Genomic DNA, 23,585 nt, shown 5'->3' on the forward strand with positions numbered 1-23,585 from the left:
GAAGGTTTGGAGACAAAGCCAGAGAGGCAAGATTACGTTGGTTTGGACATGTGCTGAGGAGGAATGCTGAGTATATTGGGAAACGGATGCTAAGGATGAAGCTACCAGGTAACAGGAAAAGAGGAAGGCCTAAGATAAGGTTTATGGATGTGGTAAGAGAGGACATGCAGGTGGTTGGTGTGACAGAGCATGATGCAGAGGACAGGAAGAAATGGAAACAGGTGATCTGCTGTGGCGACCCCTAATGGGAACAGCCGAAAGATGATGATGATCCAGTGACATAGAAGGCTCTTTACAACATATCATGAATGCCATAATTCTGTTTGGAAAAATCTCAGGGCTCAATTTTAATCAAAATAAAACCAAAACACTTTTAATCAATAAGAAAATAAATAGCAATTTGCAAAAATACAATACATTCAACTGGGAAAACGATAAGATAGATTATCTAGGAATAAGTATTAAGAATAAATGGAATGAGACTATTAAATTTAACTTCACTAAACTGGTAGCTATAATCAGTGACTTGACTAAATAGTGGAACAAAATGTTTTTCACCATGGAAGACAGACTTACATTCATAAAAATGATTATATTGCCCAATAATGTATTTTACATACAATCACTGATTTTACCTCCTCCTAAGAAATTCCTTAAACAAATAGATTCCCTATTACTAACTTTTCTATGGTTCCCAAAGAAACCAAGAATAGCCTATACATAGCATGTTAGAGCCTGGGACAGTAATGGGATTGGCTTTCCCAACATAGAATTATATTCCAAATCTCTTATTATTAACATAATACTACACTGGATTTCATCCATATACACCTCTATCTGGAAACAACTACATGAAATACATATAACTTCCTCTGAGAACTCAGAAACCCAGTTTTAGGAAACCTTTGGAATTAGCAAAATAGTTTGGATACTCCGTGAATATTGCTTATATAATAAGAAATGTAGCCACTTCTCACATGGTATAAACCAAATATTTTACATTTTTAAAAATATAATCGACAACAGTTATAGTCTAAAGAACACCTTTTTCATTACATTTCCCATAGTTTATAAACCAGATTGCCTAGATACCTTAAATATTAATAAGATGTGGAATCTTAAAGAGAATAATCTAAAGTTTTGGCACCAGTTTATAGATAATAAGAACATCCAACCAATGAACTTTTTCTTTGCCAGATTTAATTTCTGTCAATATAATTGGCTCTGTATTCAATCTCTAAGACAGTTTGTTGAAAATAAAGTGAGAGTGTCAATAAATCTGGAAACATATTATACAACTATTCATATGGTGCAGTTCGATGAACACTGAACATAAATTAAGCATATCACCTGTATATAAAATCCTACGAGAAGACTTGGTTACTTTTGACCAAGCTTTTTGGAATTACTCCATAAAGATTAATGGTGAACCTTTATCTAACGATAATAAGAAACAGTTATTAAATTCAATAAAAACACTTCATCATCTTTATATTGGAGACTATATACCTGGAGATTTATTCATAGAAGCTTTTACACTCCACACAGAATTGACCTTATAACCAACAGTAATGAAAGCAAATGCTGTAGGTGTGGTGATATTCATTTTTTTAAACAGCTTTATTGAGAAAACTATTGTCAAATAAACACAAACTAGAGATATGTACTTTTTTTTCAAAATGAGTGACATAACAAAATGAGAAAATTAAACAAAGATTTCAAACTATAAACAATGACATTCTCTACAAGAATCAAATATTAATAAAACACATGCATTAAAATAAGAATATTATAAAAAAATTGCATTACTTGTTCAATAAATCATATACTTTTTTCCACATATTAGATGAATTTGTATTCCTAGAAGATCTTGCAGTATTGGTCAAAATTTCTATGTTGTAAACTTCAAGAAGTAATTTTTTTTAATTCAATTATTGAGGCTGATGTATGAGACTTCCAATTTTTTGTAATGATTTTTCTGGCAATGGATAGAATTGACTAAATAAGAGGCTGATTAGATTATCTGGTACAATTAGGAACAGGTGTGTTAAATATAACTAGTGATTTAGAAAGCTAAAAATTATCTGTAAAAATAGCTTGTAAAAAGGAATTATCTGTCCAAAATGTATTTAATTCTATACAATCAAACATCATGTGTGCCCAGTCTGCATTAACAACTTTGTTACATCTCCAACAATTGGTATCTTATTAAATTTACTTAAAGACAATGGGGCAATAAAAGACCTATGGAAATACCTCCATGCCAAAATTTTCCAATTAAGTGATGAAATGGTTACACTTGCTGACTGTAAGATATTTATTTTGTCAGATTCAGCAGAGGGATAATTATTAATTAAAGTAAAATAGTTCCAATAACTTTCTGAAGGGTCATCTAAATCAAATTTGATTATTTTATATAAATGAGATACAATATTTTTAGATGTAGAATTATGTTGTAAAGCTATTATCATAAATTGAAATAATTTAGGTATTGTATTTTTTATTGTTAAAGTCATATAATCCATTTTGTTTAGAACATATTTCCTAGCTTCCGGTAAATCTAGCCAAGAGAAATAATTGTATTCATATTGATTTTAATATGTTTATAGTGTTCAGATCATTCTTAGTAATCAATGAATCCAAAATATTAGGTTTTTCTGTTGAAAAGAAAGCATTTTATTATAATCAGATGAAAAAAAGACACCTTGTGTGAAAGCTATAGGAAAAATAATATATATCCACTCTTTATAAGTATTGACTTTATAAATATAATTTCTAAAGGATTTCAGAAGAAGAATTATATAATTGGTGTTAAATTTTTGAGAGGAGTAAGATAAAGAAATATTCTTTTAGAACCCAAATAAAGGAGTTACTTAGTATACTTAACTTCTGAAGTTTGTTGTTATTTATAGAATTACTAATTAAGATTTCTAGGGTATTTTTCCAGTTTGCCATATAAGTATTATCTATATGTTGGAAAATAGTTTTGGCCATTGAGGAAACAGTATAGATTTCCAAATTAGGCATTGCTATACCACCTTTTTCCCAGTTTTTCATATGATTAGATTGAGCTATCCTGGGTTTAATCGGAGACCATAAAAAATTTGTGTAGCAAGGAATTAAATGTTTTAATAATCTGATTAGTAAGAGATAATGAGATGAATTGTATAATATATAAAATTTTAGGTAATAAAATCATCTTTATTATTAAAAGTTTTTCATCCATTGAGAAATGAATTTTATTCCATTTTTAAAAAGATTTTTTTATTGCCAATAAACTCTTATTATAGTTTATTTTAATGATATTTTTATGTTTTTTGTAATTATAATACCTAAATAAAGTAGTTCATCAGATTTTGCCAGATATTTACTATAAGCAGCTTGTATTTCAAATTTGTTATGACCAATTAATATGATTTGAGTTTTATCATCATTGAATAATAAACCTGATTTATTTTGAAAAAGTTCAATATTACTAAAAAGAGCATGAATAGCTGAATCATTATCACTAAGGGTAATAAGAATATCATCTGCGAACATTTGTATTTGGGAAGATTTATTGGAATTTAATTTAAATCCTTGAATATTTTCATGATCTCTTATCAAATTTGCCCATGGTTCCATAATAAGGGTAAATAATAAGGGAGATAAGGGGCAACCCTGCTTTGTTCCTTTAATAATATGGATTTTATGGGAAATATTAGTACCTATTTTAATATACGCTTGGCTATCCTGATATAATTGTGATTAAATTTATAAAGATCTTTGAAAATTTTAATTCTTCCAATAATATAAATAAATAGTTCCAATTAACAGAATCAAATGCACAATTTATATCTACACTAATTAGTGTTAGATTATTATTTAAATATTTGACTGATTCTGTTAGAGTTAATGTTCTTTTAATGTTATCATATGTATTTCTATTAATTAGAAATCCCGTTTGGTCATCTTCAACTAAGATTGGTACAATTTTTTAGTCTATCTGCAAATATTGACATAAGCATTTTATAATCAATATTTAGCAAATAAATAGTTCTATAGGATGAACACTTAACTGGATCTTTGTTAGGTTTAAGAATAGGAGAGATAAAGTATACTTCCAAGAGGGGGGATTAACTTATTACTTTGGGATAAATTATATACTTTATGAAGTAATTTTATAGCATCAGTTGGTAAAATGTTAAATATTTCTGGGATGATTCCATCATTTCCTGGGGCTTTATTTAATTTTAAAATTTTGATCTGGATTTGAATGACTTTAAAGGAAATAGATTTAATTATATAATTAGCTTGTTCATTTGTCTTTTTTTTAGTAAATCTATAATTTTTTTAACTTCTTGATTTGAATCTATTATTTTTGATTGTTGATCAATATTAATAAAAAAATCTCTGAATTCAGCTAGAATGTTTTGTATGTCTGAAACCATCTTTTTCTTTCTAGGGGAGAATTTCATTTATATGATTTGTTTTATTTAATCTTTTGGTTTTGTTAGCTAATAAATTTAAGAATTTGGGATTTGTGGAAAATTAAAAAAAATTATATTTCTGTAATATAATCATGTTTTTCTGGTTTAGGATTTCAATATATTTATTATTCAAAGAATTTATTTCATTTTTCTTATCTTTATTATTTAGATCTTACTCTTGATTGTGTTTCAATGAATCTAATTTAAGTTGAATCTCTAATAACTGTTTATCCCAACTTTTACTTTTTATATGATACCAGTTAATGATTCTCCCATATAAAAAAGCTTTTAGGGCATCCCACACAAACATTTCTGAAGTGTTATTATTATTATTATTTAGTTCTATAAAATTGTGTGTTTCCAAAGTTAAGAATTCTTCAAAATCTTTCAGTTTTGTGATATAAGCAGGTATTTTTCTTATCTGTGTATTGCAATTTGAATTAACTGAAATTTCAAATATTATTGAATTATGGTCTGATATTGGGCAAGAAATAACCTTGATGTTAACCAGAAAGACTAATAAGTCATTAGAAAATAAGACTCTATCTATTTTTGAATAGGTGTTATGTCTATGAGAGAAAAATGTATAGTTTAAAGAATCAAAATCTGCAAATGAATGAATGATTATCTTTCAGATTATATGATTCTAGAAAATCTTTTAATGATTTGGCTGAAGCTGTAATCCTTCTTTTATTTAAAGATGTTGATTTTTTATTATCTAAAATGCAATTAAAATCCCCACTATTATTAAGGACTCCTTGGAATGTTGTACTATGAGATTCAGATGTTGGTTTACTGTATTGATACCTATTCCTGGTATCCAATATAAATTCACTAAAGTATAAATTTTCTTATTAAATTCAACCATGACAAGACAAAACATTCTTTCATTATCTTTATATGTATTGGTAATCGTTGGGCAAGGTAAAGTATTATTCCACAGAATTGCTACCCCTCTTTTCTTCTGAAAATGTGCTGAACTAATTAATGTTGAATAAGATTTAGTATCTAGTCTAAACATATCTTCTGATTTCAAATGAGTTTCTTGTAAGAAAATTAAATGGGATTTGTGTAATTTAAGATATTTGAATAAACTTTCCCTCTTATTTAAGTGATTTAATCCATTAACATTAATAGAAATACTCTTTAATGAAGTAAAATTTGTGAAAAGAGTGTATTTTGACCAAAAATATATCAAATAGTTAAATATTAAAGGAATACAAAGAAAAAGTTTAGATTGATTACATAGTAATAGATATGAAAAATATGAGTGTATTACTAAAGTATTACTTTGTGTTGTGAAGAATGTCAAAAGAACTGTAACAAACTTTTATAACAAACTAGTAACATCAACCCCCCCTTAACCTTCCTGGAGTATAATACTCCTAATCCAAGAGTAACATAATCACTCAGATTAACACCTCATCAACTAACAACCTCTGATCAGCATCTGTCTACGAGAAAATTTCCCGATCATGGTAAATCAGTCTTGGCTTCTCTAGAAAATAAAATATCTAATAATTTTAAATTAATAACAAAACCATTATGCAAAAGGCAAATATGATACAGTATTAAAAGAGAATCACTTTCTAATATAGTAGTATTAATTAATTCCTATTAACATAAAATAATCCTTCTGTTTCAATAACCTTTAAGTGAAGGAAACTTCTAACTTCAAAAAGATTGTATACATATATCAATCTTCATTATTCTATTATATAGTTACTATATATCCATGAAAAAATGACATTGACTATCCTAAAAGTGAATTTAAGTTCTATTAGTCACACTATGAATCAAAATATTGAAGACAAATAACCATAACATATAGTTGATATGATTGCAAATAACAAAAATAGTAAAGCAATTTATAAATAATATATTTTCATATATAAGTAAGAAAATGATACATTATATATAACTAAATCATAAAAACAAGTATATTAATATTTCAAAACTCTCATATTTTCTTAATACGATATTCTAAAGAAAATAATAGAAGTTATAATTAATGATCTACTACTGAAGGTATTGATTATTCTCATTTGTAATAACTTAAACAAATGTATTTACTTTAATTGTATTTATGTATTAATAAAGATTTTGTAATAATATGTGAGGTGTTAATAAAAGTTATTTCTAATTGATTGCTCAAAATATAAGGAATAAATTAATCTTCATCTATAACATAAATATTTTATTGACAGTGTTGCTTATACCATTTCAAACCACCAATTCAATGTGTTTATTCTTTTCTTTTTTTATTTTAGTAATCATCATTCTATTTAACTATGTTCATCCAAACCCTAGTAATGTTATCAAACCTATTAAGTTGCTTTGAGAAATTATTATTTTGCTGCTTATTAAAATAATTAAACAGACAATTTGACTGCAAACCAGTCACAATAATTGGCACTTAAGTATCATCGCACCCACAATTCCTACTTCAGAAGCATCTCATTTCAAATCCATTCATTTGTCAACAAAAAACATTGAAACTATCTAGGCAAGAGTGTGTCATTAAACTGATATTTTTCTGGGACTATGAGAATTCCTGCATGTATTATATTTTTCAAATGATCAGACTGTAACACTATTTGTGACATTTTCAGAGTAAGAACTACCACCGACCTATGTAAAGACGTCTGAATGATGCTATAACTTTTCGGTACCCCTCCATTAAACCCCCACCACTCAGTGGCTCCATCTGTGTAAGCAATGAAATGTCTGCCAGATGGCAGGGAGTAAAGTCATATTATGCACACGTTACAAAAAGCAGACCAACACGAAGCAGTAGGGGTCCAATGGAAAAGCACCACTTATTCTGCCCAAATATTAAACAATCACAACCCTATGCACTTCAGTATGAATTAACATCATTTTTTTTAAGAATTACTGACTTCAATAACTAATACCAGTATCTAAAACAGGCTGATGATAGCTCTCCACCATAGAAACATAAAAAAGCAAGCCGCTTATGCAGGTCCTGACAAACGTGGTACGATAATACACAAGTAACCAATAAATTAATTACAGATTATAATTATTAAACACAATTTGTTTGCATATAAATAAATATATCACATCACCCATTATTAACAACAATGTCTAATATCTATTGCTTTTTTCTCTTTTTTCTTCCCTTTAAAGCGTTCGAGTGTTCTGAAGCCTCTGACACTTTATTTCCAGTATTTGGATTTATGGCTTCCATGGCAATAATCTAGATGCAACTCAAGAGAGAATGTCCATATTAAGAGACCGATCATGAAGTAGGTCTCGAGCTGAAGCTAAATAACTCTAGACTTTCAAATTTTCAGCGGGGTAAAATGAGTAGTAAGCACTTTAAAATCAACTCATGCCACTGAAGTCGTTTGCAGGTGATGAAACGATGGTTACAAAATGTACAGAAATCACAGAAGCCACTGTGCAGCTCACAAACCATTCCAAACCACCTCTCTAACCAGAAGCCAACACTGTGAAACACAAAACATCCCAGTTTCAACCACAGAGAAACAGAGCAACACCACAACGCACCAGCAAAAGACACATATTAGCCAGAATTAAATAAAAAAGAAAAAGCAAACATTCAGAAAGGAGAGGGAAACAACAGCGGCAGCAACGTCAGCCCCATATGACCAAACAACTCCGTACATCTCTAACAGCAACTTTTGAGCCCATCACATTCCCAGACATTACCAACAATAACCCCATAACACAGTCCGGACATCGTCTTTATCCACATAGTATGTTTTATATTAGCTCCAGACACTACCAACAACAAAATTTATGTTAACAATAGCTCCAGACGCCAATAAGAGAAAGTATATGCAAAAATAACTTTATATATATATATATATATATATATATATATATATATACATACACTAAAATCATGTCTATAGAAACTTCTGAAGACAATATAAACTGTCTCTATCAATACAATACAAACTAAATATAAGCACCAAATCATTGAGACATGTTATTAAAGAAGATATTTATCCAAAGTAGCAACCTATAGATATAACTGTACTTCAATACAAATGGCAACAAATAGACTACAATAATAACTCAATTTAAACAGTAACCCATACCTATCAAAAATAAAAAACTACATTTTTGCATAATAAGCATCAAAATAAAAACAGTAAAGACTGTCATTAAAAAGTATAATAAACAGTGGTAAAATTTTGCCTGTTGTTCCGGTTATCAATTTCCCCAACCTTATGGGTCATTAGTATGTTTAGAACAAACAAACTGGATTTCCATTGTGAATAGAAGGATATAAGAGCAGGATTTTTATTTTCTTAGCTTCTTCTTGTGCTCATAGGTTTTCCAAGTTTCATTTTCGGCTAATCTCTTCAAGTTAGCATTGGCCCAATCCATTTCTTCTACTTTGTCCAAAAGTTTGTTAGATTTAACAAAAATAAGAGCACTGTCCAGATCTTTAAATAATTTAGATGTATCCTGGTAAAATATTTTAAGCCTTGCAGGAAACAATAGGTGAGATTTTATTTGATTTTTTTATGTTCTCTTATCAAAGGTAGGAAAACGTTTCTTTTTGCAATTACCAAAGGAGAATAGTCATTATCAAAATTAACTAAATTATCTTTTATTTTAATTGGAGATTTTGCCCATGCTGTCTATAAGACAATTTCCTTATCATGTGAGGAAAGGAATTTTACAATCACGGATCTTGCAGAATTACTTTTTTTATTTTTCGGTGAAACCAAAGATCTGTGGGTTCTTTCAATACCATTGAAAGAGCCTCAGGTAATTCTAGTATGTCAGGTATCCATGTAGACAGGAACTTTTCCATACACTCTCCTACTATTTTTTCTGGCAAGCCAAAAATTCTGATATTATTAAGACGTGACATGTTTTCTAGATAATCTATTTTAGACAAAAGGTGAGTATTTTGCTTTAAAAGGAATTCAGTAGTATGCTTATCTTCCTGGAGCCTAGAATCCATATCATTTAGGGCTGTTTCCATACCTGAAATCTGTTCTTTCTGTTGTCTTAAATCTTCATGTATAATGTTAATTTGTTTAGTACAGCTCTCCTTAAAACTATCCAATTTCAGGTCTATTTTATCTATTTTACTTGCTAGTTCTTGAATGTTAAGTAACAGAGATTGTAATTCCTTTTTGAAAGTTGTATCCTGGTGAGGAGATTTGCTGAAGCTCATCTTGTTGACTGGAGTAGTTCAGAAGAGCTCTGATGTTTTTTTTTTACAGGAAAAATAAAATAATCAAAAAGATTTTTTATACTATCTTTGTATAAGGTATAAAGTATCCTTTTATAAAAAAAATCCAGATTTCTGATAGATATATTTTAAAAATCCTGTAAGAGAAAATTGGAATAGACAGAGCTGAAGAGAAGTGCTGTTACTTTGAGTGCATCTTGGCCATGCCCCCTGGTGATATTCTTGAAGCCAACTGGGTTCATATGTTCATCGAATGTAGAACTCTCACACAATACTGGAGCGATTTTAGACATTTTGCAAAAGCCCTGTGGTCTGATAACTGTCAAATTACTAGCTGTTTGATATTATTCAATGTCCCTACCCCAAGTGTAATTCCTAGACATCAGTTACCCGTTCTTTGATTAATTCTAGCTATTGCTCAAAAAATAATTACATTGAACTAGAAAATAAGCAAGATCTTATGTCTACTGAGTTTATTTCAATAGCAAAATCTGTATGTAAAAAAGAAATACAAACTATTTATCAGAGATCATCAGATGTAACACACAAACGACTAGCTTGCCAAAAATTGGAGAGATTGTTAGATAAATATTGATTACCTTTCTTGGATAAAACAAATGTTTATCATGGATGTTTGTATATAGTGTAAATAGTTATGTTTTATATTGTTTATTTTTAATACTTTATGTCCATGTTTATTAACAAAATTTAATAATTTTTTTTGGGAAAAAAAAGAAAATGTACACACTGCCTTAGCTCACATATAATGAACTTATACTCAGCATTAGTAATTCCATCTGTGAAATGTGTAAATACCTAACTAACTGGAGGCCTTCCCCTCACCTGTAAACTTTCTGTCTAAACTTCATATACCTCCACCAAAATGCTTTTCTAATTGCACTAGGATATCTTATGCTGAGGCTGTAAAACAATCACTTTCAGAGCCTCCTAGAGATAAGAAGATTTAGTATCAGCAAAAATCACACATTTCATCCACCCCAAGCATGCCTCCCATAAAGATTCACCTGAACAAAAACACTCCAAGTCTACCACTTTGAAACATAGCACCAATATAAATGTTTTATTGAGAGCTGACATTATTCTCAGACTCATCACTCACATGACTGGACAAACAGCAGGTTACAATAAGCTGCCTTTCAGGTGCCAGGATCACTAACATTACAAGGGATATAAGGATACTAATGTGTGACACATATGACTATAATATGGTAGTGGTGCATGAGGGAATGATTGACTTGAGATACAGAACCCTGAGAAAATGTCGACAACACTTTGTAGGCATGTTATAAATGCAGATAAGACACCAGCCTTGATGGAAACACTTCCTTCAACCTGAATGATAACTGGATACAAAGAAAAGATAACTGGCTTCAATACTGGTTAAACTGCTGGTGATATTCCAAGGGGGTGTAATATGGGTCTGCATACACACATGTCCTACTTGCTTCATTAAGGATGCCCTGCAACTCAAATATCAGGGCTTTTGCATACTAGCTATGGTCTTTGCTGCCCCTTAGTGGTGTTTTTGGTAGTCCAGTTGATGGACATTCATAGTTTCATAGTATAGTACTAGGCTATCTGCCCTAGGGCATTTATAAGCCTAGCCAAAGTGTATGTGGCTTTCGCCACTCCATGTAATGATACAAAAGTGTACAATTTAAATAAAATTTAGTTTACTGTGCCTCTATCTAGCAATGACACAGAGATGACCCCCGGGGTAAACCTACAATCACCCATCCATTCGTCCAGATTTCTCTTGAAGAGAGTCAGTGAGGGGCTCTGCCTAACATGGACAGGTATCCTGTTCCAGAGTGCGGGAAGCCTCTGGGTTATGAATCTGTCCCTCCAGCATGTCCTATTCATATTTGTGCTGAGGTTTAGATCTTTAGCTCTAGTGGCTCTGATGGATTTGGATTTTTTGAGGTGGAGCATGTCCATTAATTCTGAATTGGACATGGCCTTGTACGTAAGGCACAGATCACCTCTGAGCAGGCGGTATGCTACTGAATAGAGCTGGAGCTTTTTCAGTCTGGCAGCATATGACATATGCTGGAGACCCTTGATCCTCTTGGTAAGGTACTTTTGGGGTCTCTCCAGCTGCTGCAGGTGCCGGGTGAGGTACATACCAAATGGGGCACTGTACTCAAGCATAGGCCTGATAAGGGAGGAATATAAGGGTACAATGGCAACCTTTGATCTGGATGTGAATCCCTTCATGATAAGGTGGGCAATGTAGAAGGTCTTTCTAACCACTTTGGCGACATGTGTGTCAAATGAGAGGTCACTGTCAACTTGGGTCCCCAGGTCTCTGATTACTTTTTCAGTACTTAATGGATTACCACCTATGTGGTAATTTGTGGGTACTTTGTTTTTTCCAAAGGGGACGACTATATATTTTTTGGCATTTAATTTAAGGCCATGACTCTGGCACCAGTCATCTGTTTCTGTGAGGCCCTTCTGGAGGACGCATGTGTCAGCTGGTGTGTCGACTATGGCACCTAGTTTGCAGTCATCAACTTTGTCAGCCACGACCCCCGTATGTTTGCCTGCACATCTGAGAAATAAATGCTGAACAAGAGGAGTCCCAAGACAGAGCCCTGTGGGACTCCACTTGTGACTGGCTTAGAGTCTGACATAGCTCCAGCAATTCTGACTTTATGGGTTCTGTCCTTTAGCCAGTTTTCAACCCATCTTGTGACAAATGGGTTTACATTTAAGCTGTTGAGCTTGTCTATGATGCCTGAGTGGGGTATTGTGTCGAAGGCTTTTGCCAGATCCAGGTAGGCTGTATGAACTGCTTTGCCTTCATCGATGGCTCTAGTGACTGTTTCAAAAAAGTCCACCAGGTTTAAAAGACAGGATCTGCCTTTTACAAAGCTGAACTGGGTAGGGTCAATTGTCTGCAGGTCCCCGATGTCTTTGTTTATGAGTTCCATAATGATCCTTTCCATAGCTTTGCAGACCAGGCTGGTCAAGCTTATGGGGCGGTAGTTTCCAGGGTCTGTAGCGGTACCACCTTTGTGGAGTGGGACCACTGTAGCTGTACGCCAGTGTTCAGGGATGTATCCTGTAGCAAGGCTAAGATTAAACAGCGTTCTTATGTGCGGGTTTAGCTCCTCTAGGAGTTCACGTAGCATGCAACCCGGGACACCGTCAGGTCCCATGGATGCTGTATTTTTAGCTTTGCTGAGGGCAGCTCTCACCTGGACATCTGAGGTTTCAGGGAGGTTGCATTCAGCTGAGATATTTATTTCGTCATTTGGGGGAGAGGGAGGGGAGAAATTTGCACTGAACCTGTCTGCCAGTATGTTGGCAATATCTGTGGGTTTAGTGTATTTTTTGTCATTATGAACTAACTCTGCGCATATCTGAGGGTTTCCGCTCAGGTTTCTAACATAACTGAAGAAGGCCTTGTGATTATCTTTAGTGTCCTTAATGATTTTTCTCTCGAAGTTGGCCTTTGATGATTTTATTAGCGAACGTAGTTTTTTGCTAGTGCTGATCAGGGATGCCTTCCCTTTATGGGATTTTGCTCTGTCTTGCAGTAGCTTCCTTCTCTTGTTATAAAGTTTGTTTATGGCTGGGGTCCACCAGATAGGATGTCTGCCTTTGGTGGAAAGGGTCTTGGTTTTATTTGGGATTGCATGATCCATGCATTCTTGGAGATGCCCATAGAAAGCATTTGTGAAGGATTCAGCAGTGTGGGATGTGGTTTCCACTGGCCCAGGGAGCTTGAACGATATCATTTCAGTCCTAAGGAGTGTAAAGTCGGCCTTTGAGAAGTTTCTCACTGTGGTCTTTTGTGCTTGGGGTGGAGGTGGGATATGAATATCTAGGGTTATTAGTTTATGGTCTGATCTCACTAGTGAGGGGTATACTTCCGATGTTGAGCATTTTGTCTCCATGTTTGTGATGATCAAGTCAAGTATATTATTTCCCCTTGTGGGGGAGGTGACTAGTTGTTCCATCGCATCTGAGTTGATGAATTCCAGGAACCTTTGGGATAGGGTGTTGGGGCTTGAGTAATGCACCCAGTCTATGTTTGGGTAGTTAAAGTCTCCCAATATGATGGTATTTGGTGAGACATTCATATCTTCCAGTGTCTTCAGGAAGGCTGAATGGAGTTCCTGAAATTGCGAGGGTGGACTGTAGCATGCTACAAGTTGTATAGCAGTTTTGCCTATGGTTAGTTGCACATGGATGGTCTCCGATGCTTCGTGCATTGCCACTAACCTGGAGGTGTGGGTGTCTTTAATGAATATGGACACTCCCCCTCCTTTTGTGGTTCGGCCCAGGATTTGGGGCCGAAATGCATGATACGAGGTATAACCTGGTAGGTCTGGGGTGCTATCAGGACCCTTGAACCAGGTTTCAGTTAATGCACAGACATCGATGCTCTCCATACTGAGGAGTGCTTCGAGAGCCTGCATCTTGAGATTTAGACTTCTGGCGTTGAGCAGTATTACCCTTAGTTTTTTCCTTTATTGTTTTCTAAGGTGGTGGGTTTGTCTTTTGAGCCTTGCCTAAAAAAGGCACTATGGGGGTGGCAAGAACATTAGCCAATATCTGGAAGCCCAGTGGTGACAGGTGCAAGCTGTCCCTTGCGAAGCAGCATGGCTTGTCCAGCATGTCACCCCAACCAGACAGACATTGGATCCCCCTAGAATGACACCAGTAATTGAGCCAATTATTAAAGCTGATCATCTTGTCTTTGTATTGTGGCATCATTCTTGGTGAGGGCAAGATGCTGCTCAGGGTCAGGGTCATACCGGCCTGGGCAACATAATCAGAGAGCTCCTCTATGTCTCTTTTCATGTAGTCCAAGGAGGTACATCTCAGGTCATTCACGCTGGCATGGACAATGACGGAGTCATATTTGTACTTGCTTTGGAGTGACCTGAGTGCTTGTGTTATGTGGCGGATCCTAGCTCCCGGCAGGCAGCTCACCGTTACCTTCTCTTTGTTCAGCCTGGTAAGCGGGGCGTCAGTGTGTCTTACTATAGAGTCATCTATTACTAGTGTATCAGGCATGGTGTTTCGCCTTAAGGGCTGTGATTGTTTGGCACACTGACTTTGTGTACTATGTGTTGCATGTGCAGAGTTTTGAGGTGGTGTTTTCTTGGATGTCTGCTTTGGGAGCCTCTGTTGTTTCGGTAAGTTTTTTATTAGAGCCTCCGAGTATGTCTTTGTGTTATTATGTGTTTGGTTTGCAGTTGTGGTTGGTTTATGTGAGACTGGGTTTGTTGTGTGTGTGGTTACCTTCTCCTCCTGTCTGGTCTTGCTAGTCCTGTGTTGAGAGAGTTCAGCCTCCAGTTTGGCTATATAGTTGCATCTCTCACATGTGTTTGTGTTTGTTGGGAGGAGGAGAGGGTTATCTGTGTACATGAGACAATTGTAACATTGTCTCAGGATTCCCAGATTAACCAGCTGAACTGGAGAGGACGTCAGTAATATACCACTCGACATGCCAGAATAGTATAAGGAGGTGATGTGTAACTGGGTCAGAGAGAGGAATTTGAAGGGAAATGGGTATTAGCATGGGTTGTAGGTGGATGTAGTGCTTACGTTAGTTTAAGGGTGCTTCACTTAAAAGAAAGGTTTTAGGAGCAAGTGCTAGGCTTATGATAAAGCAAATAGACTGATTTTGTTGAAAGTAGAGCTTTCGTAAGGGAAAAATTGAAGTGCAGACTTGGTGGAGCCAAGAATAGTTTAAGCCTGTTTAACCGGTGCTGCGCTATACACAATTCGCAAAGTCACAGCAAATGCAGATTTTAAACAGGGAACTTCAAAAGAGCTGGAAATGGTCCAAAATGACCAATTACTACAAGCTCTTGTGCTGAGGTCACTCCTTCAGGGACAGATAGGCTGCTCAAGGCTCCCCACTCCCACTGGTGAGCAAAGAAACTTCCTTCTATCCAAGTAAGGCAATGGACAACACAGGAACTACACCACAGTCCAGAATACAGCAAAGCCTGTATACTGGTCTAAACTAGTTGAGAAAGGCAGGAAAACAAGGATTTTTTTTGTTCTTTTTGTTTTTTAGGTTAAAAAGTACACCGAAATGCAGGAAAAACAGTAATAAATCACTTACACAGGCTAGCTCACTTTAGTGGGTAGCCTCAACAATTAAATTTAACAACAAACTTTCGACCAAATGTAACTTTAAGTGCAGATAATGTACAATGCAAAAAAACAGGTAATAAAGCAGTTTAAACTTGTTCAAAGTAAGAAAAGGAAGGTCTCTCAGGTAAAAACAGCAAAAAAATACTTAGATCAGGAAAGTAGTCGCTTTTCTCAGTTCTCTGCTGCTAGCACCACTCTGCAGGACCACGAGGAGCTGTTTCTGAGTAGTATAGCCAGAAAAAAACGCTCAGGAGTGGATTTTAAACAGGGAACTTCAAAAGAGCTGGAAATGGTCCAAAACGACCAATTACTACAAGCTCTTGTGCTGAGGTCACTCCTTCAGGGACATATAGGCTGCTCAAGGCTCCCCACTCCCACTGGTGAGCAAAGAAACTTCCTTCTATCCAAGTAAGGCAATGGACAACACAGGAACTACACCACAGTCCAGAATACAGCAAAGCCTGTATACTGGTCTAAACTAGTCGAGAAAGGTGGGAAAACAAGGATTTTTTTTTTTTTTGTTTTTTAGGTTAAAAAGTACACAGAAATGCAGAAAAAACAGTAATAAATCACTTACACAGGCTAGCTCACTTTAGTGGGTAGCATCAACAGTTACATTTAACAACAAACTTTCGACCAAATGTAATTTTAAGTGCAGATAATGTACAATGCAAAAAACAGGTAATAAAGCAGTTTAAACTTGTTCAAAGTAAGAAAAGAAAGGTCTCTCAGGTAAAAACAGCAAAAAAATACTTAGATCAGGAAAGTATTCACTTTTCTCAGTTCTCTGCTGCTAGCACCACTCTACAGGACCACGAGGAGCTGTTCCTGAGTAGTATAGCCAGAAAAAAACTCAGGGGCGGATTTTAAACAGAGAACTTCAAAAGAGCTAGAAATGGTCCAAAATGACCAATTACTACAAGCTCTTGTGCTGAGGTCACTCCTTCAGGGACAGATAGGCTGCTCAAAGCTCCCCACTCCCACTGGTGAGCAAAGAAACTTCCTTCTATCCAAGTAAGGCAATGGACAACACAGGAACTACACCACAGTCCAGAATACAGCAAAGCCTGTATACTGGTCTAAACTAGTCGAGAAAGGCGGGAAAACAAGGATTTTTTTTGTTTTTTTATTTGTTTTTTAGGTTAAAAAGTACACAGAAATGCAGGAAAAACAGTAATAAATCACTTACACAGGCTAGCTCACTTTAGTGGGTAGCCTCAACAGTTAAATTTAACAACAAACTTTCGACCAAATGTAACTTTAAGTGCAGATAATGTGCAATGCAAAAAACAGGTAATAAAGCAGTTTCAACTTGTTCAAAGTAAGAAAAGGAAGGTCTCTCAGGTAAAAACAGCAAAAAAATACTTAGATCAGGAAAGTAGTCGCTTTTCTCAGTTCTCTGCTGCTAGCACCACTCTGCAGGACCACGTGGAGCTGTTTCTGAGTAATATAGCCAGAAAAAAAAAACGCTCAGGGGCGGATTTTAAACAGGGAACTTCAAAAGAGCTGGAAATGGTCCAAAACGACCAATTACTACAAGCTCTTGTGCTGAAGTCACTCCTTCAGGGACAGATAGGATGCTCAAGGCTCCCCATTCCCACTGGTGAGCAAAGAAACTTCCTTCTATCCAAGTAAGGCAATGGACAACACAGGAACTACATCACAGTCCAGAATACAGCAAAGCCTGTATACTTTTCTAAACTAGTCAAGAAAGGCGGGAAAACAAGGATTTTTTTTGTTTTTTTTTTGTTTTTTAGGTTAAAAAGTACACAGAAATGCAGGAAAAACAGTAATAAATCACTTACACAGGCTAGCTCACTTTAGTGGGTAGCCTCAACAGTTTCATTTAACAACAAACTGTGACTAACATATCAATCCCAAAACTAAATTTTGTTAAGGTGACTCCCAGTAATAGCAGAAGTCTAGCAATACATTGACTTATCTTGAGGCGCTCGTGCATTTGAAAAACATATGTCTGGATAATTACTGAAACTTGCTTTAAATGTAAAGAAAGCACTCCATCAGCACCAACTGTGGTGGTGTCTCTGTATTTGTCAATGAACATATTATCTCCAGGCATACCCCTAGAAACCCACAAATTGAACTCATTGAAATACAGATCACTCTAGGCTGGATTAATTATCAATTAATAGCTTGCTACAGAATGCTTTCTTTGTCCACTGATGACCATGTGATATTCTCAATGTTCTAAATGAGCTTCCTATTAGCAAAAACTCCCTTATTATTATGAGTGACTTTAACTATCCTTCAGAAAGTGGGACACCTAAATCTCGAATGTGGGATATGAGCAAAGATTCCTAGCATTAATAAACAAAAAATCCCATAGACAGCTTGCACATAAATGATTCTTAGCATATATGAACATCTTTTGGACTACTCCTATGTTATCTCTTTCTTCAGTGAAGCCTGACCTCTTAGACTTGTGACAGTCTTTAAATACCCAAAAGCAATTACAGCAAACACCAGTGAATTTAAGGACTACAAAAACAACAACCACAACCTACTATGAGAAAAATTATTAAAATTCAGTTATTACTGCAACTAACCAGACATTAATACAGCTGAAACATTTGCTAAAGAATTTTACACTCATTAAAAATGTATACAGCTACCAGTCCCTACCAGAAATAAGGATCACGGACAATTCAAAAACAAACTACCCTGTGGGTCCACTTCCATAAACAAACATATACAACAAAAAAAGAAACTTCTTCAGTTATTCAGTTAATACAAAACCCATTTTCTCAAGGACAAAATCAGAAACATTACAAAAAAATCTGAAGAACACTATCAGATCCACTAAAGAAGCCCACAAACTTAGGCAGGCTTCTGAAGCCAAAGATAATTATAACATTTTTGTTAGCTATGTTGGAAAACTAAAATAAAATGTGTGTATGTATATATCTATATATCTATCTATCAATACATATATATATATATATATATATATATATATATATATATAGATATATAGATATATAGATATATATAGATATATATATATATATATACATACATCCTTCATTGACAATATATTTGCAAACAAATTTAATGCCAACTTCGTCCCTGAGACTTCTATTCCAAGCCCCAAAATATATGAATCCCTGACTCTCTCAATTATCTCTAAAGAGCGTTTACTGAAAGCTCTGTTCTAATCAAGGCTAAAAATACTTCCTCCTTGCACTGTGAAAATATACCTGGCTGCATAATCTGTAAAGTTAAACATGACTTTGCTGACATAATCCTCAAACTGTTTAACTTAAGTTTTGCTATGGCTCTGATAAGTGTTGCACAGCAGTGGTGATGCCCATACATAAGTGTGGCCTTACAATTGACCCTTGTAATTGCAGACCTGTCAACCCTACAAGCCTCAGATGCAAAGCCATGAATTATATTACAACTGACCTTATTAACTGATATCAAGAATATTCTTAGAACTGACCCCCAACATTTTGGTTTTGTGAAGGCTATATCCCTCTGTTTAATCTGGTAAATTTCTTTGAAACATTTATTGAGGTTATAGATGGTGGCCATGAAGCCAATGTGGCATAGCTTGACCTAGCTAACCCCTTTGACACCATTTCCCATGCTGGCATTATACAAAAGCTGCTACATGCTTTAAAAATCAAACTATATATGGTAAAATGGATAGCAAACTGGCTAAAGAACATAATCCATACAATTTGAGCTCTAGGTGCTTCTTAAGAAAGTATGAAAGTGACTAGTGGTATCCGTCAGGGCTTGTTGGTGAGACATCTCCTGTTTGGAATTTACTTTTCAGATCTCCAAGGTGAGTACCGAGATCTCTGGTTAACAAAGCTTACAGCTGAATACAAACTGGGGGTTGTTGTTAAGTCATGTTATAACACTCAAATCCTCCAGAAACTATTTTCACTAGTAAACTGTGTACTAAAACAGGCAAAAAGTAAGTGTTACAAAATGTAGTAGGATCACTTTTGGCATACTACCTCTCCTCATCATGCTCTTTAGACAATACACCTTCACAAAATGAAAATGTATTTAGGGACCTAGGTACTTGAGATGATGGCACTCTCTCTTTTGACCATCATGTAATAACAGTCACCAGGAAATTATTTTATTTAGCACATCTAGTTGTCAAAGGAATATCATCAAGGTCCCCTCTGCTCAGCACTGATAGGCCAATCAATAAATATAATACCCCTTTGGGATGTATCTCAGTAAATATATCACGCAGAAAGATTACAAAGCTTCCTAACCAAAAATATCAAAGATGTACTGTTAATAAGGTATCAATAGAGGCTGAAAGCTCTAGCTTATTTTACAGCATCTTAAATACCTTAGAGGGGAGATTTCTGTCCTGTTTTCTGCACCATTAGAGATCTGAGTCTGTGGACTTCTTGTTTCTCTGCAAGTCATATACCTCCACGAATACTAGTACTGGACCTACATCTTCAGGAACAGATTAATAAACCACAATTTAGGGACTATTTGTAATGCAGCTCCTCCCAAACCTGTGGAATAAACTTACCCTGCATGTTAAGCAGTGCAACTCACTATCTTCCGTTTAATATCAACTAGATGACCAGATAGGCATCCACAAATGTTCTTCAGGATTGACTAGTATAGCCCTCCTGAAGAAAAGACATACAGCTTGAAGGAGGGTACTGGCAAGATGAGAATGGTCATGAGACTCAGTGGCCTTGGAGTATCAATGAATCTATAAATGTACAAATCTATCTATCTATCTATCTATCTATCTATCTATCTATCTATCTATCTATCTATCTATCTCACTACTTACTTAAGTATCTAGATAGCTATATACATGTGTGTGTGTGTGTGTGTGTGTGTGTGTGTGTGTGTGTGTGTGTGTGTGTGTGTGTGTGTGTATGTCTATGTTCATAAATGCACAACAGCCATGGCAACAACTGCATACACCATGACAATTATATGTTTATTCATTTGAATATTTATGAAGCCCAGTCAGAAAAAGCTCCATGACTGTACACTTAGCTCTATGATTACACACTTTACCAGTTATTAAGTTTCTATTTAGAATTCAGAAATAAATATCCGTAGGTGATAAATGGTGGGCTATACAGACATGTGCAAAATTCAGTTGTTATCATCATTAATCCCCTTTTTCTGATTTTTCTACATGGGTCAGGGTGTTGTATCAACTGTCACCATCTCTCTTGATTCATAACATGCTGTAACAACAATGCCTGAGTGCCACAGATCTTCTCTCACACAATCTGTTTATCACTTTGCTGGATGCTTTCATTTTATCTTGCCTTGTTCCAATCTGTCCCAAATCTTCTTGACCAGATGGTGTTCTGCTTTTTCTTCACATGCCCAAGCCACCATAATCTGTTATCTTTGACCCTCTTGGCAATTGGAGATGCTTTGGTTTCTTCTCTGATATCTTTATGTCTTCATGTGCCCCACAGTGTGCATCTTACCATGCATCTGAGGCACTTCATCTCTATCACCTCTAGCTTCCTCAAATGCTCTGCCTTTACTCCCCAGGTTTCTGTACCATACAGTAGTACTAGTCTCACTAATATTTTATGTACCTTACTTTTCAGCTTCTTTAGCATTCTTCTGTCAAACACTGCCCCCATCACTCTGTGTCAGTAGGCTGCAGCCCTTCTGATTCTGGCTTTCACCTCCTCATTCAGACTTCCTTTCTCAGCCATCACCCATTCCAGATACTCAAAGCTGTTAACCTGTTCTACAGTTTTCCCTTCTAACTCAATTCTTAGCTTCTTCTGATTTCCCCTGTTTGATGCCAGATGCCATTACAGCTGTCTTATCTGTACTCAGTTTCACCCCATGTAATTTCATTGTTGCATTCCATTCCCCTATCCTTTGCTGAAGGTCTTGCTCAGTCTGCCTGTAATGCCACATCATCTGCATACAGCAACGTTGTTGATCTGCTCCCTCCATCATGTTTGCTAATGTAGTCTAGCACCAGTATGAACAGTAGTAGGTTCAGAGCTGAACCCTGTTGTACACCCACTCCCACTGGGAGCCCCTTTGTGAGACCGAACACTGTTTGCATATGAGTCACTGGGCCCTTGTACATAACCTGTCCTAATTCTACAATGTTTCTGTGACTTTGAACCAACACAGGACTGCTCAAATCATCTTTCTTGGGACCTTGTCATATGCTTTCTCCAAGTCTAGAAATGCTCAGTTGGAATCCTTACTCATCTCTATTTTCTTCTCAAGTATCTATCTCATTGCTGATATCAGGTCAATTGTACTGCACCTTGATTTGAATCTGAACCAATCATCTCCCAGCTTACTTTCTACTTTAATGCATATTATTTTATCAATCACCCTTTCCAGAACTTCTTTGCAATGTGACAGGAGTTTGATACCTCTGTACTGTCCACAGTTGTCTATGTCCCCTTTATTCCTCTACACTAATACCAGTATGCTTATTCTCCAGTCATCTGGGATATGCCTTATTCTCCATACTGTTATGAGTACCCTCAGGAGCTATTTCTCCCCTATCTCACCAATCTCACCCAACATCTTGCTATACAGACACTTGCAAGATTCGGTATGAAATACTATCTTCCTTAGAACATTTAAATACATGCAGAAAATGTGAGTCTTACCAATGTATGAGCAGTGGAGACATTTGATAGATAGCAAGTGTTGATGCTAAACAGTGGAAATCAATAACTGTTAGGCAAACACAAGACTTTGAAGAATTAGCAAAAGATTAGTGGAAGGAAGCAGCATATGCAAGAGGGAATTATGTAAATTCAGAGCACTGAAAAGTATAAAAATTTGTAACATGCTTATTTATTTTTTTATTTTGTTTATTTTTAATGTGATACCTGAACTGCATCTGAAGGTCCATTTTATGAATAGGTGACTGTAAAGAACCACCCTAAACAAATATGTAGATGTGACCCGCTGAAGAGACAAAGGAAAATTATTTTACAGTTTAGCCACAACAGCCAGAATCAAGGATTTACCAAAGCAGTTTTGAGTAGTAGGCCTTCATTGTGTTAAAGGAGACCTTAGTTACTGCAGCCGTTAAAAATTCTGCCTTGGGTATGAGCAGTTTGAAGAGCCACTGCCTTATTCAGAATGTGATACATATGAAGCTTGATGATTTTCTTGATTCCTACAGACTTTGGGTTCCATTCCAGTCCAGGTTCTGAGCTTGTTTCAACACATATGGCTGACCATATGTACCTTTTGGAATACTTGAAAATATATAGCCACTATTCTCAGCTGGTTTGCTTCCTGCCTACCAGAGGCACAGTGTGCTGTCTTGGGTTACTTCTTCCTCTCTTCACTCTATTAGCTGCAGAGACCATAGAGAACCACTTGGGCGTCCCGCTCTTATCAGAATATATATGTCTTCACTCAGTAACTTGGTTCAATGGAGATGTCTGCATTATCACAACTATTCTGATTATGCCCACCTGTGTTTCTCCTTTCTATATGAATATGGAGATTACAAAGATCCACCTGAGGACTTTTTGCAGACATACTTTCTTGAATGTTTGTTAATGGAGTCATAATCAATTCATCCAATACTGATTTCATGGCCTTTAGCAGCAATTTAAGGCATTTCAGAGTTTGTTTCCCCCTCTCCCAGTAATGCTTACTGGGGGGTTAGCTGCTGGAATTTGTATCAAGTATTTGTAAACCTGAAGCTATTCTCATTGACTGACTTTCACTTCAGGATGAAGTGTCATCTGGTTTTCTTGTCACCGTCAGTGGACTGCTATTTCTAT

General features: G+C 35.4%; 1 protein-coding gene across 2 annotated transcripts in view; it reads right to left on the reverse strand.

Moving 5' to 3' along the window:
* Positions 1 to 23,585, reverse strand: part of PGR (progesterone receptor) — a 1,418,053-nt gene that overhangs the window by 810,456 nt on the left and 584,012 nt on the right. The gene's annotated exons all lie outside the window — the stretch shown is intronic.

The sequence above is a fragment of the Protopterus annectens genome, chromosome 5.part0 (assembly GCF_019279795.1).
Source record: "Protopterus annectens isolate FY-2018-M chromosome 5.part0, PAN1.0, whole genome shotgun sequence".
Lineage (NCBI taxonomy): Eukaryota > Metazoa > Chordata > Ceratodontiformes > Protopteridae > Protopterus > Protopterus annectens.